This window comes from Malus sylvestris, chromosome 1, assembly GCF_916048215.2.
Source record: "Malus sylvestris chromosome 1, drMalSylv7.2, whole genome shotgun sequence".
In the NCBI taxonomy this organism is placed as follows: domain Eukaryota; kingdom Viridiplantae; phylum Streptophyta; class Magnoliopsida; order Rosales; family Rosaceae; genus Malus; species Malus sylvestris.
Window position 1 is genome coordinate 23530080 of NC_062260.1, and position 14794 is coordinate 23544873.

The 14794-nt window shown below is 36.6% G+C and overlaps 1 long non-coding RNA gene across 1 annotated transcript in view; it reads left to right on the forward strand.

Annotated features, from left to right (window-relative positions):
• Window positions 1-14794, forward strand: part of LOC126593697 (uncharacterized) — a 35297-nt gene that overhangs the window by 14048 nt on the left and 6455 nt on the right. The gene's annotated exons all lie outside the window — the stretch shown is intronic.

The window sequence follows — 14794 nt, forward strand, 5'->3', positions numbered from 1 at the left end:
AATCGGCCCACAAATCGAGTCTTGGTTCTTTCGTCAATTAATCAAGTCCACAATCAAAGCCAAATTCATCCGTAGTCAAGGCTTTGAGAGTCTATAAAGGAGGCTCCAAGACAAAGAAAAAGATCCATAAATTATTCAAGCACCTAAACGCTACCAAAACTCAAGCACCCAAATTCCCAAATTACTCAAAAGAATTCGGAAAGTTCTCTGTGTTCTTCACCAAACCTTCGAAGAATCATCAAGCACTACTATTTGTGCCAATCCTTCAAATCGCCAAGAGCCAAAACCTCGCCGCAACCGTTCATCCGAGATCAAGTTATCGCAGCCCTTGGATCAACAACCTACACATCATTCGGAGATTGAATAAAAGGAAACTTGTAAACAGAGAATGTAATCCTACAAATTCATGAATACAAATTATTATTTTGTACACGTGGTCTCTTGTTATTTGTTACATAAATTTCGTATCTACACACCAAGCCATAAAATTAATAGTACGACATACTATAGAATAGAAATGCTAACTTTTTATATGTCAGGAGTTTAAGGTTGTTAGTACCATATTATATTGGGCTTCGTTACTTGGGCTTCTAGATATTGAGCCCATGATTCATGTAAAAGGGGAGGAGCCCTAAGTCTATAAAAGGGCATCCTCACCCTCACAATCCTCAAGCTCTCATCCTTACAAACAGAGAGCTCTCTCAAACTCTCTTTTTCTCTGAGGGACTCCCTATCACCCTTGTAACCCATACATACAGTTAGAGAGAAATACAATCAACATCAATGTGGACGTAGCCCAAACATTAGGGTGAACCATGATACATCTTGTGTTCTTTACGTTCTTGCAGATTCACGGTCGGGTTTACGTTGTTCCAAGACCTTCTGGTTTTGTGCATCAACATTTGGCGCCGTCTGTGGGAATCGACACGAAAAACTATGTCGGTTCTCTTTCATTTTTTCATCAAATCTCACCACCATGAATCTGCAGAAACCTAAGAACCAAACGAAAAATACAAGTTAACAAGCACCCACCTTTCTTCCTTCATCTGGAAAACCCAACAGGTGTCTTGCTAGCACCCACCATCTTCTATCCCTTTCTGGCAATCGCGGATCCAGAGCAACTGTACTCTTTCACCCTCTTTTCATCCTCCACATTTGGATATACTAAATCTACCCAACTCAAGCTTTTTAGCCATGGCCTCCAAGGCCTTATGGTTCGGAGCTTTGCTCATTCTTCTCCCATGTCTCTCAGCCATGGCAAAGCAAACTTATTTAAGCACTAGATACCATCAACTTCCATGGGAACCACAGATAAACCAGCTGACCCGGAAACTGCCACCAAGTCCCACCTCCATCAAATGAGGAGTTCGAAGCCACACATCCTCCTCCTAAACCCGACTACCTTTTTTCTAGCTGATGTGGCTCTCAGGTTCTTAGTCTTCGCAGCATCGTTGACAAGTGTGTTGGTCATGGTCACTAGTAAACAAACGGTATTCCGAGGTCCTTTCCCAGTTAAAGGCCAAGTTTAATCACTCTCACTGTCCTCCTCCACTCAGACCTCACGGCAATGCCTAGTTGAAACCGAAGCTGAGCTGAGCTCTCTTTCTCACTCTCTCATCTCCTCTCTCTCTCCTCACTTCTCGCTGTGAGTGTGAAATCGGAAAGCAAAATTATAGGAAGAGAATGAGAAAAGCAAATGGCACATGCGCATTGCGTAGTTCAGAGCTAAGGCATTTGGCTAGCTTTGTTCATCGTCTTCGTCTTCCTCTCCATGGCTGCTGTTTCTCCTCTGCTGCTCAATCTTTTCAGTCGCTTCGGCCAGACCCGATAAATTTGATCGAAAGCGTCAATGGAAGGAATCAGTTGAGACTCAGAGGAAATTAATTGCTGGTCAAACAACAGAAAGAAATTTTCGCAGACCTTCACCTATTCCGATTACAAAGACAAGCAAGTCAAAGCCAGTCATTCCAAAAAAAAAACTTCCTAGGCATGTGCAACAAGATGCGCCGAAGCATGTTTCTACAGAAACTACTGAAGAGAAGAACTACAAGATTCCTTATCAGAATGAGTCTGCCAAAACTTTAGCAGATTAGTTAGGTTCAGCTTTATCACTGGGTGATGCAAAACAGGTGCCAGCTGCTGTGGATCCTGTTGCGAGTGAGACTAGGAAGTTTCCAGGATGAGGTGATCAAAAAAAGAAAACCTCATCAGTCTTCGAGCTGTTCGGATCGGCGAGCTTGCAAATGCAGAATGCAAGTGATTTGCAGCTCCAAAGATTATAAAGTTCAGTAGCTCCCATACACGTTGAAAGCATGAGCCTTTTGGTTTACAGAGTAAAAGATACATATGGCTCCAGCTGGTACGACACCTGCTGCTTCGGTGGTTAAAATTCCGAGCGGCAGCGCGATGTTTGCTGATAAGTTGCCGGAGGAGATTGATGACATGAAGATCAAAGATGAAAAGGTGCCGTTTGAAGTATGGTACAACTACTTCCCCAAGACATGATTTTCAAACAAAGAGTCAAGTTGATATATTTGATGATGGCTTTTGTCAACCACCAAAGAAGATGCCCACCAACAATGAAACTTTCATTATGAAAGGGAGTGGATGTTCCTGCCCATTTTCTGAAGAAAAAAAAAACCACAGGAAAAGCAAAAGCGGAGATAAGATTCTTTTCTTATTATTAATTCTATTATCATTCCTTGTCTGCCATCTGCCAAAAGGGAAACGAAAGCAAAGCAAAGCAGAAAAACTAAGCAAAAGCAGTAAGCAAAAGAAGATAAAAAGAAGCAGACAAAATTGCAGTAGTGATGGCATGCAAAAAAAGGAATTATAGGCGTAACCCATTGAGCTGAGGGTCAGATTTATTTTTTAATGATTTGATTTATTTTTCTTATCTTTCAGAGACATCTGTATAACCCCATCAGAGGGTAATCATAAAAAAAATTTAAAAAAAAAACAGCAAGCCCAAAATAATAGGCTGGAATGTTATGTGGAGGGCAAAGGCCCATATGCCCAAAAGAGCCAAGCCCTATGGCTTCAAATTTATTCGGCGCCCTGTCACTATTATCACCAACCAGGTGATCAAAAGTACATCCAGTACTCCAAATTTATTCGGCACCTTACCGCTATTATCACCAACCAGGTGATCAAAAGTACGCCTAGTACTCCAAAATTATTCGGCAGCCTGCCGCTATTATCACCAACCAGGTGATCAAAAGTACGTCCAGTACTCCAAAATTATTAGGCAGCATGCCGCTACTCTCACCAACTAGGTGATCAAAAGTACGTCCAGTACTTCAAAATTATACATGAGCATCACTCATGTCAATCATACATAAACATTTAAAAGCATCACTCATGTCAATCATACATAAACATTCATGAGCATCATTCATGTCAACATCCATGAGCATCACTCATGTCAATCAACATAAACATTCATGAGCATCATTTATGTCAATCAACTTCAAAAGCTTCATTTACAGAGCTCTAGCTTCGAAAGCTTCATTTACAGAGCTCCAGCTGTTAAAGCTTCATTTACAAAAGCTCCAGCTTCAAAACTTCACTTTCAAAGCTTCACCTACAAAGCTTCAGTGCATGGTATACAAAGACCGCATCCGAACAACCGCCACTTCGGTCCATACATGAATTGAATTTGAAGTCTCCACCCAACAGACTTTATTGACTGAAGACTTGTGGGACTACACTATGTACCATATATTGGGCCTCCAGTTTTGTGCCTTATGAAAAAGATTTGGGGGACTTAACCCATCATTTATGTATATAAGAGCGAACTTTTATTCTATAAAAGGGACTCCCTCACTTTCATTAGAGAGCATCCGCTATTTATGTATTAAGAAGCGAGCCCTTATTCTATAAAATGGACTCCCTCACCATAATTAGAGAGTATCGCCGCCTGCTGAGCAACCGTCTCGCCGTGAGCATCAACTCTAGCCCATCATTTATGTATTGAGGAGGGAGCCCTTATTCTATAAAAGGGACTCCCTCACCTTCATTAGAGAGAGACTCTTAGCCCATCACTTATGTATTGAGGAGCGAGCCCTTATTCTATAAAAGAGACTCCATCACCATCATTAGAGAGCATCGCCGCCTGCTAAGCAACTGTCTCGATGCGAGCATCACTTTTAGCCCATCACTTATGTATTAAGAAGCGAACCCTTATTCTATAAAAGGGACTCTCTCACCTTCAACACCACAAGCCAAGCCAACCAAGGCAACATAAGCCACAAGCCGAGTAGCCTCGCAACATGTGCTACTTTTAGTTGAGCATCATTTCACATTGTGCACCGCCTCATATCGAGTATCAGTTCTAGACGACATCTAGTTACTTCGGCCCACACATGGACTGAATTTTAAGTCTCCAGCTAAAAGACTCTCTTGACTGAAGACTTGAGGGACTACTGTTAGTACCATATTATATTGGGCCTCGTTACTTGGGCTTCCAGACATTGAGCCCATGATTCATGTAAAAGGGGATGAGCCCTTAGTCTATAAAAGGGCATCATCACCCTCACAATCCTCAAACTCTCATCCTCACAAACAGAGAGCTCTCTCAAACTCTCTCTTTCTCTGAGGGACTCCCCCTCACCCTTGTAACCCATACATACAGTTAGAGAGAAATACAATCAACATCAGTGAGAACGTAGCCCAAACATTGGGGTGAACCACGATACATCTTGTGTTCTTTACGTTCTTGCATATTCACAGTCGGGGTTTACGTTGTTACAAGACCTCCCAATTTTGTGTATCAATAAAGGTCATTTTCTAGTTATAGGCAAAGCATAATTTAACGTGTGAATGAAAATTTTCTTTTATAATTTTATTGAGTTGTTTTTTAATGTAATGAGAAATGACGTTGTACATGTAAGAACTGGACCAATCTTCACATGAATAATGTAAGTTGTAAACTCGAATGTTGTGCACTGATATTTTCATTTGTGGATGCCAAATATCCAACTTAGATGATACTTGTGACTCATACGCATGGTATAAAATATCGATGATATCAGAAATATCGGTAGTCCAAAAACATAGAAATTTCAATGGAAATATCGGGATATTATCGATATCGATAAAAATTGAATAAAAACAACGGAAATTGTAAGAAAAACTTGGAAATTTTTATTGAAACTTTGGAGAATGTTTATTTAATCAATTATCTATTAGTTTATCAAAAAAATTAGAAGGACATGCATTACATGATGGATTTAACTGATTTAAGTTGATTATACAGTGAGCTGGCAAACACTATGAGTGTAGAAAATATGTAGTAATTAATGAAAAAAAGATTAAACACACCATAATCATTTATATATAATGATTTACTACAATATTTTACACTTTATACATTGCATGGTAAGATACATGAGTGATTTAGTACCACTTAAAGTTCCTATGAGGTTCAAAATTTTCACTATCTTCATCATCTCTATGTGTAGAGTAAGTTTATTGTGAAGAGTATTCATCAAATGATAAATCCCCAAAATAGTTTTGCATGTAATTGTTAACATGTCACTCATATAAATATAAATATTTTAGCATATTATCACTAAAACATAAGTGATATATGGTGGTTACGGTATTGGAGGAGTAAAATGGGAGGGGTTCAAATACCTCTTGTGTTTTTTTTCCTCCCTTTTTTCCCTTTTTTTTCTTTTTCTTTTTTTTTTCCTTCCTTTACATCGATATTTTCGATATTTTAGCGATATTACACCGATATTTTGACAAAATATTGCTGAAGTGTGAGCGAAATTATCGACATTAATACTTTCCGATATTATCGTCGATATTGTCAATATTTGTACGATATGTACATGGATATGTTCCGAAATATCCATGATTTGAAAAAACCGAAATATCCTCGATATTTCGTCGGTATTATCGATATTTCAGACTATGCTCCTATGTCAGTCGCTACACGTTCGTGCGAGAAAATAGAATTTGTTATTTCATCTTTACAAAAAATAAATAAAAACAAAAATAGGATTAATTAATTGTGACACGTTTACTAAAAATAAATCCTTTTTGTAGCAAGAGGGGGGGTGTTGAGGGGAAGAGAAAAGTACAATCGTACAGGGCCTCAAATATTAAGGGGCTTTAAAATTTTTGCCATCTAATATTATGTAATGATGTTTTATATTTAAAAATTATTTTTGTTAGCACTTTAAAATCTCATTGTGCACTACTTAAAAGAGTTTTTTTTTTTTAAATATAAAAATTTGAAGTGCAATGAGATATTTTTGGTGTCAATAGTAACATCCTATAAAGGGATATTTTTCAATTTATTATATAATAATGTTATATATTCAAGTGAAACTTTAAAGTTAGCATTTTGAAGTTTTTTTTTCATGTTTGGTTGTTGAAGATTGAAATGCTTTTTGTTTATACCATATTTAGGGCCTCGTATTTAGACCTCGTATAAATACTCGAGGGACTTAAATGTAATTATGTAATAAAAGAAGGGGCAAATATGTAATAAGTGAGGAGCCCTTATTCTATAAAAGGACTCATCACCCTCACATTAAGAAGAGGCCATTTTCTTAAGGCTACTTCATCCTCTCAAAGCTCTCACATTACAGAGCTCCCTCACTCCCCTCACCTCTCAGATAAATACATAATCAGTGTGGACGTAGCCCAAACCTTGGGGTGAACCACGATACATCTTGTGTTATTTACATTACTTGCAGATTCACGGTCGGATTTACGTTGTTCCAAGACCTCCAGTTGTGTGCATCAATACTTTTGATCATTTAGTGAATGTTATATTTATAACTCTTTTTACTTATAATTAATGACATTTGTAAATTTGCAATTAGTGAATGCTAAAGTTTGTTTTGATTGAAGTGATTGTTTTCTGGCATCAACATTGTCCTACTTTTCTAAAACTATCTTAGAGAATGGCTCTTTTATAAATTTCGCACAGAACTCCCGAAATCTCTGAGATGACCATACATGTACGTACCTTAATTTTGCCTTAAATTCTATATCTAATACAAAAGTACGTACCATAGAAGGCACGAGAAACTAATTTGGATGGAACCGAAAGCTAAAGACCAAGGTTGAATGTGACCAAGTCTATGAAAGAAGCCTAAAACAAACTAGCTAGTTGTGAATCAATTGGAAGCTAAAGCTAAAAGCCAGGCACAGAAAGAGAAACCCGAGGGGGAGGGGGGGTGGGTGAATCGACAAAACCTTGCTCCGGAAGTACGTGAACATCGTCAGTGCTCTCTCAAATCTCAATCTCTTCCATCTTTCATGTCCCCCACACTGCGTTGGCACAGAGAGAGAGAGAGAGAGAGAGAGAGAGTGCCCCCGGGGGGAGGGGGAGGGGGAGCGACAAATGCCATGGGAGTGCATGTGAACCTTGCTCCGGAAGTACGTGAACATCGGCAGTGCTCTCTCAAATCTCAATCTCTTCCATCTCTCATGTCCCCCACACCGGCGGGAGAGGGTGTTTTGGGGTGTAGGGTGGGAGCGACAAATGGCATGGGAGTGCATGTGAACCTTGCTCCGGAAGTACGTGAACATCGTCAGTGCTCTCTCAAATCTCAATCTCTTCCATCTCTCATGAAGGTCTAAATTATCGATATTATCCCGATATTTCCATCGAAATTTCCGTGTTTTTGGACTACTGATATTTCCGATATCATCGATATTTTAGACCTTGATATGAACTCTATGTGGTACTAAGTCACTAATGTATCTTACCATGCAATGTATAAAGTGTAAAATATTGTACTAATTCATTATATATAAATGATTATGGTGTGTTTAAACTTCTTTCATTAATTACTACATATTTTCTACACTCACAATGCTTGTCAGCTCGCTATATAATCAACTTAAATCAGTTAAATCCATCATGCAATGCATTTCCTTCCTATTTTTTGTGATAAACTAAAAGATAATTGACTAAATAAACATCTTGCAAAGTTTCAATAAAAAATTCCAAGTTTTTCTTACAATTTAATTTTTATCGATATCAATAATATCTTGATATTTCCATCGAAATTTTCGTGTTTTTAGACTACCGATATTTCTGATATCATCGATATTTAAGACCTTGCTCATGTCCCCTGCACGTGCACTTCTGACAGACAAACCCAAACGTGAACATCGTCATGCTCTCTCAAATCTCAATCTCTTCCATATCTCATGTCCCCCACACGTGCACTTTTGATAGACAAACCCATTCGTGTGAAGTCAGACTGATGAAATTTACAGACATTGAGAAGTGTACACACTCACACAGACATACAGAGAGAGGGGTCTGGCATTCAACGCACAGTCGCCCCACACGTGTGGCTGCAGACCTCGTGTCTAGTGGCTGACCACTCTATAACCCTAGTTTGACTCTGACCTCAGTCATCACTCTTTCTGTTTCTATCTCATCTGGGTCATCCCTCACGGAGGTGGATTGTCTGCCCTCCCATTTCCATACTCTTCACATTCCTTTCTATTTTGTGTGGTCATGATTAAGACACGTTAACATTTTATATTCCTATTACTTTTTATTTTATTATTTTTATAAAAAAAAACCGATATAAAAAGTTGACTTGGCTTAACCGCGACCACATAAATATAAAAGAATGAGAAGGATATGGAAATGGAAGGACAGAGAATCCACCTCCATCCCTCACCCCCACACTTCCCTACTTGAATGGGTATCTTTGGGAACCGGGCACTTTCATCTTCTTGTGGTACATTGCATGCATGCGCTACTTCTCTAAGTTCATCGATTTATTGTGATTAATTGGGCTGCATTTACAAAATTAGTGGCTATGACCAACACTTTGTTTTACGATACAAACTATGGAACCATATCTATGCAACGGGGTATCTGCTTATTAGGCTCAGCGAAAACAATAACGACAATAACCGATCACATTTTAATAATACTATATCAATTGTATCAACAATAACAATAATGTATAGATAACATATAAACTACATACATATGCGCATATTTGTTTTTTAATGTGAGTCACTACACAACCTTAAAGTTTAATACTTTAGCTTTAGCATAACACGTAGAGGACAATCTAGCTATATATGCGATTCACCAACCATACATACGAAATTCGCAGGTTTTTAAGCCTTGCATAATATGTCTTAACATGATTTCTTCACTAAGGGTTAGGGCTTTATTGTTTCTCATCAAAAGTCTATCCTAACCGAAAAAAAATCTATCTTAACATGAAGAGCTTAAAAATTCTTCACTACGGTTAGGGTTCTATAGTTTATCGTCATAAAGTTCTATACTATTTCCAACTTGCAGAGGCATTTGCTCTTAAATATACAACTCCTAAAGTTAAGCATATCGAGATTCATAATCATATTAGGAAATTGACAAGTGAAGCCAGCCCACTTTTCTTTTGAATGTTTGCTGCTGATTTGTCACAATTGGACAAATTATTGGAGTTCATCAATCTTGCATTATTGGTATTGCTTGACTAGCCACATAAAATTCCAATTTATGTCATTCACTACCTGACACACATTGAATTAATGGATGAGAATTCACCAATGATTGCATAGCACGCATAGATTTTTACTCAAACACTTGCCCGTGTAAATCCAAATTATACGACCATAGAAATATTAGTCCACCCTCACTGATCCATGTCCAGCATTATTGAACGCTCTTGATTGTTAGTGAAATACATGAATATCTTCAACCTGAAAAGGATGTCTTTGGGAAATAAAGGAAAATAAAAACCTTTGTCATGTTTCGAGACCGAAAAAAAAAAAGTATACATAACAAAAAAGTGCGTGATTTAAGGCAGATTACCGCGTTCCACTATAAAAATCTATCATCTCTATCCAAATTCTGACCTAATTAATCAACTAGAATTTATAACATCTATTCGAAATCTTAGTAAAAGATCTTAGATCTATTATCTCATGTTTGATCATTTCATTTATTCAAAGTAAAAAACAAAAACATTTTCATTGGAATTATGATCTTGAGCTTTTTAATTAAACGAAATTAATTTTTTTGGTCCCCTTTACAGTTGAATCAATGAATCCAAGATTTGATAAGATTCCGTGGTCCTTTTGTGGCTTTATAGCTGGTACAGAGCTGATAGAAAAGAAAGGAAATCTAAAGAAAATTCGGAACCTCAAATTGAAAATTCGCAGTTCATCATGTTATCTTGCAACTAAACCAGTTGTTAACCATATAGTTATTTGAATATTATTGTGTCGGCAAGCGTACATGATATATGCGATGCATCAAAAAAATTCCAGTGTCCCACATGACTTCATGAGCCCCTCGTAGGTCGCCAAACAGACCTCAAACTCCCATATTTTTCAAGTTAAATCCCCTTCACTGGATAAACAAAGCACAACTAGCTACCATTTTCTCCTTCAATATTCATCATTTATGTCGTTTACATCACTTACAAGAATATATTTTTCTTACCAAGCAGTTTGAATATTGTTTTGTAACAGAATACGTCATCAGTTTGTTGTTTTGTGTGTGTTTAAATCCATACATTATTTATGTTGGGGTTATAGGAGATAAATATCGACGATATAACAATGATCATATTAACTACAGATCAACAATGATAATCTCAGCAGGTCAAAAACATTGACTAGCTCAACATATCGACTACTTCGGGTCCACATTCTTAAGAATAGGATTAACTCCAACCCAGAAATTCTCTATATGAACCCTGGAGAGCACGGACTCGTACCAACTTGGCTGCTGGATCAAATCCCAAAGGATCGGTTTGATGGACCAGCAACAATATTAGATCGTTTGATGTGTTGTAGCTTCACTGTGGTTGGTGCAAATATATGGATATTACAGCGACCAATCGATCGAGGCTAGCTAGTGGCACATATGGTTGGAGTCGGGCGTAATGGCCGGGCCCTTGAAAAAGGACACAGTTTATACACATGATCACTTCCATATGCATCTCACTAGCTATAGATTAATATCAGGACTGTCACCTCACACGTGAGCTGAGACGTGTTGTAGGGGCAACATCATCTACTACAATTGGCCAACCTTGATGATGACTTGCATGAGCAATGTCTCACGATTGGGGTTTGCAACTTTTCTTAAGGTAGGGTTGACTTTGCATCATCAAATATATATAACAATTGATTAGTGCTTTCTTGTTTTGACATAATCATTCAGATTTTTTTAACAGGACATAATCATTCAGATTTCGTTCATGAATTTCAGAGGACATTGGACATTAACCTCAAATATCCTAGTGATATATACGCATTAATCTAATGTATGTCTAACTAACCTAAATAGATGCATGAAAGAACAATCTTTTCAGATGATTTAAATTAGATGGCGGACTGGGTGGACCAAAGATGCAAATTCAGCAGCAAAATACACACCTTCCATATTAAGCTTTATTGTTTGATTTGGGCTCATGATCCGCCTGTGTGCAACTCGTTCTTTTCAACGAAATATGATTTTTCTAATATCAAATTTTGTGGTTTACTATGTTTTATCAGCGTTTTTATGTTTTTCGGATAATTTTGATAATTTTTGTTTCTATCTGTTAGGGTTATATATCTTTCTTTGGAGTGTTAGGTTTTGTTAACTTTTATTTATTCAATTAATATACTTTGAGGCTTTCTCATATATTTTTTAGTGGATTATAGTTCTATGATGCATTACGATTATCGTTTGATACCATTTTTTTGTTACAATGCGTTATCAAAGTACCAAATTATAAAAGAACAACCATATAATTCAAATGCAATAATGCTATTTAGACATTGATAAAAATGACATATTTATTGACATACCCACTAATGCCTATGTGATCTATTGTGATCCAAAGTTGACAACATATATAGCATATAAAATTACAACCTATATTAATATATATATTCTGAAACAACAATGATGAGGTTAGTTTATAAGGAATAACAGACTATCTCTCTGGCAAAAGAAAGAACTCGATCGAACTACAAAGATTTAAGATATATTTAAAAGTGAGAGCTTGTTCTAACATTATTCAAGCTAATGAATTAATGGGGATTGAAGGATGTGTGTGTTGTATTGGTTCGTACAGTTGCAGTGATCACCAAAGAAAGGGTTGGAGGGCACAACACAAACACATGCATGATAGGATTCTGTCATGAAAATAAAGCTTGATATATACGAATATATAAAAATCTGTGGTTTTGAGAGTGCTTCATAGGGATCATTATCTTATGGGGCAGGACTTGTCCAGTTGGTAGAGATCGATCGATCGAGCCTAATGTTCCTTATGGGGACCATGTGGATTGAGCGATGTGTTATCATCACCTCATATTCTTCAACTCCAAACCCTATAATTGCATCATACTGATCATTATTTGTATACACGTGGCCCCTTGCTATGTTTAAATTATCTTTTTAGAAGCTTCATTTGTGGGGTTCACACCCCCCGTGGCTGCATCCTGCAGGAAGGAGAGTTCAGATGAACTTGTTTACTAATCATAGTTCGGTTTGATAATGACAATGTAAAGGAAGAGGTTTAGTAAAGTATGTATTGAACATTGAATGGGTGGGACAATTAGCGTTTAGTAAGTATGATGACATCCAATTTGATAACATTAAACCTCAACTGAAGCAAGATACTAACTCATTACTCATTATTGTATCCTATTTTATCAGTTAGACAAACACAGATTACTTGAAGATGAATAACGTTAGCAGCAGGGCCGTCTCTGAGATTTTGGGGGTCATGTGCCAAATTAATAAAAGGGTGCCTTTTAAGATAGTGTTTTAAAAAATGGTAGGACAATGTATTGACGCTAGAAAGTAATCACTTAAATCAAAACAAAGTTTAACACTCGCTGATTGCAAGTTTAAAAATATCACTAATACTAAATAAAAAGAGCTGTAAACATAACGTTCACTAAATAATTAAAAGCAGTTCAATCTTAAACAACCAAACAAGAAAAAAAACCTCAAAAACTCTAACTTTAAAGTTTCACTTGAATATATAACATTATTATATAATAAAATTGAAAAAAAAATACTTATATTGCCATTAAAAGTATCTCATTGTAATCCAAAAAGGAAAAAAAATTAAAGCTTATAAGGAGTGCATTATGAAATTTTAAAATGCTAACAAAAGCAATTTTTAAATATATAACATTATTACATATAAATATTTTTTTTTAGTACAACAACATATTTTACACTAAGGGGAGGGGGTTCGGTTAAGCCACACAAGGGCAACCTAATTTGGTATCAAATTCGTCATTCACGAGATTCGAACCTAAGACCTCTCACTTAAGTGAAGAAGAATATCATTGGACCATAGTACTAAATGGCTATTACATATAAATATTAGGTGACAAAAATTATAGGGGCCCCTTCAAATTTGAGACATTGTGCGACTGCACCTTTCGCTCCCCCTCAACGCCCCCTCTGGTTGGCAAATAACGTCGAATCTCCCTCCTTATATACTAGATTAGGATAGCTTATCACTTTAGGGGAATTTATCAAACATGCATGTATAATAAGAATCAAGCTTCGTTCAGTTATTTTCAACGTCGTCCAGTCCACCAAACCCTTGAATCTTACCATCCCTCAATCTGTAATCCTACACTTACCACCTATCATTTGTATTAGTTCTCTGATAAAGGTAGAATCCATCAACGCATATGGGTCATATTTCTATTAGAAAAATTAGTGGCAAAACCTAAATTAAATAAAAATTTAAATGAGAATATATTAAGTGCTATATATACTTTAATCTCCTTCCTTACATTAGGTATATGTTTCTATATATAGGTTGTGTAGTCAGATACAAGGAAATGGATTCTCTCCTGAGCATCTGCTCAGGATCCTACTGACCCACACACAAGGGTTGTTGGATGAAAATCTAACGGCCACAAACAGAAAGCTCTCTTTAAAGTTATAATAATTGTAGCCGTTAGATTTTCATCCAACAACCCTTGTACGTGGGTCAGTAGGATCCTGAGTAGATGCTCAGGAGAGAATCAATTTCCCAAATACAAATCCAGAAAAGGATTAAAAATTCGGATCGGGTTGGTGTACTTGCAACTTGTATGATATAACTTGTGATTTTATACTCCCAACCCATAGGTTGAAATATTAAGAAATGTTCGTGCGCCACATGACCAATAATTAATGGCTCAATTAAACAAATTGAATTCGATTTAGTAATCATATTGTTGCTCAATAGATTTTTCTTATATTTTTATGCATAAAAAAAAAAAGAACGTTAACAAAAAGCTTATAGTGTTGTTTACTCTTTATTTTATCATTTTCTTTAAAATTCAAAGTTTTCAAATCTTTTTCATTAGTTTTTTTTAACAAAAAATGGTGTCTAAGGTTATTATTATTAGCTAGTCTTCCACATGTTAGGAGGGTTTCTCTACAAGCTTTATTTTAAAACCACTAATTTATTATCGATTGCGAATATATACTAAGACGAGGAGTGTTTTGCGCTACTAATTCCAAGTCGTTGCGTTAAATTGAAATCAATATATTTTTCAGAAGAATTAATGTTGTATATTTTTTGTCAACCAAAGGTAAAATCCTTTATTACACAAACAACACAAACTTAGAAAACACCACCAAAGACAAATATACAAACAAAATTAGACGAGCTCGTTCAAAAAAAAAAAAAAAGCACAATTAGACGAGCCAAAATTACATAAGAAGCCCAAACCAAACAGAAACGAAAAGAAACCTAGAACACTGCTGCAACCGCTTCCGCACCAGCAAATTCCGTCCAGGTCGATTCCACATCCCTGACAAAGCATTCCCACT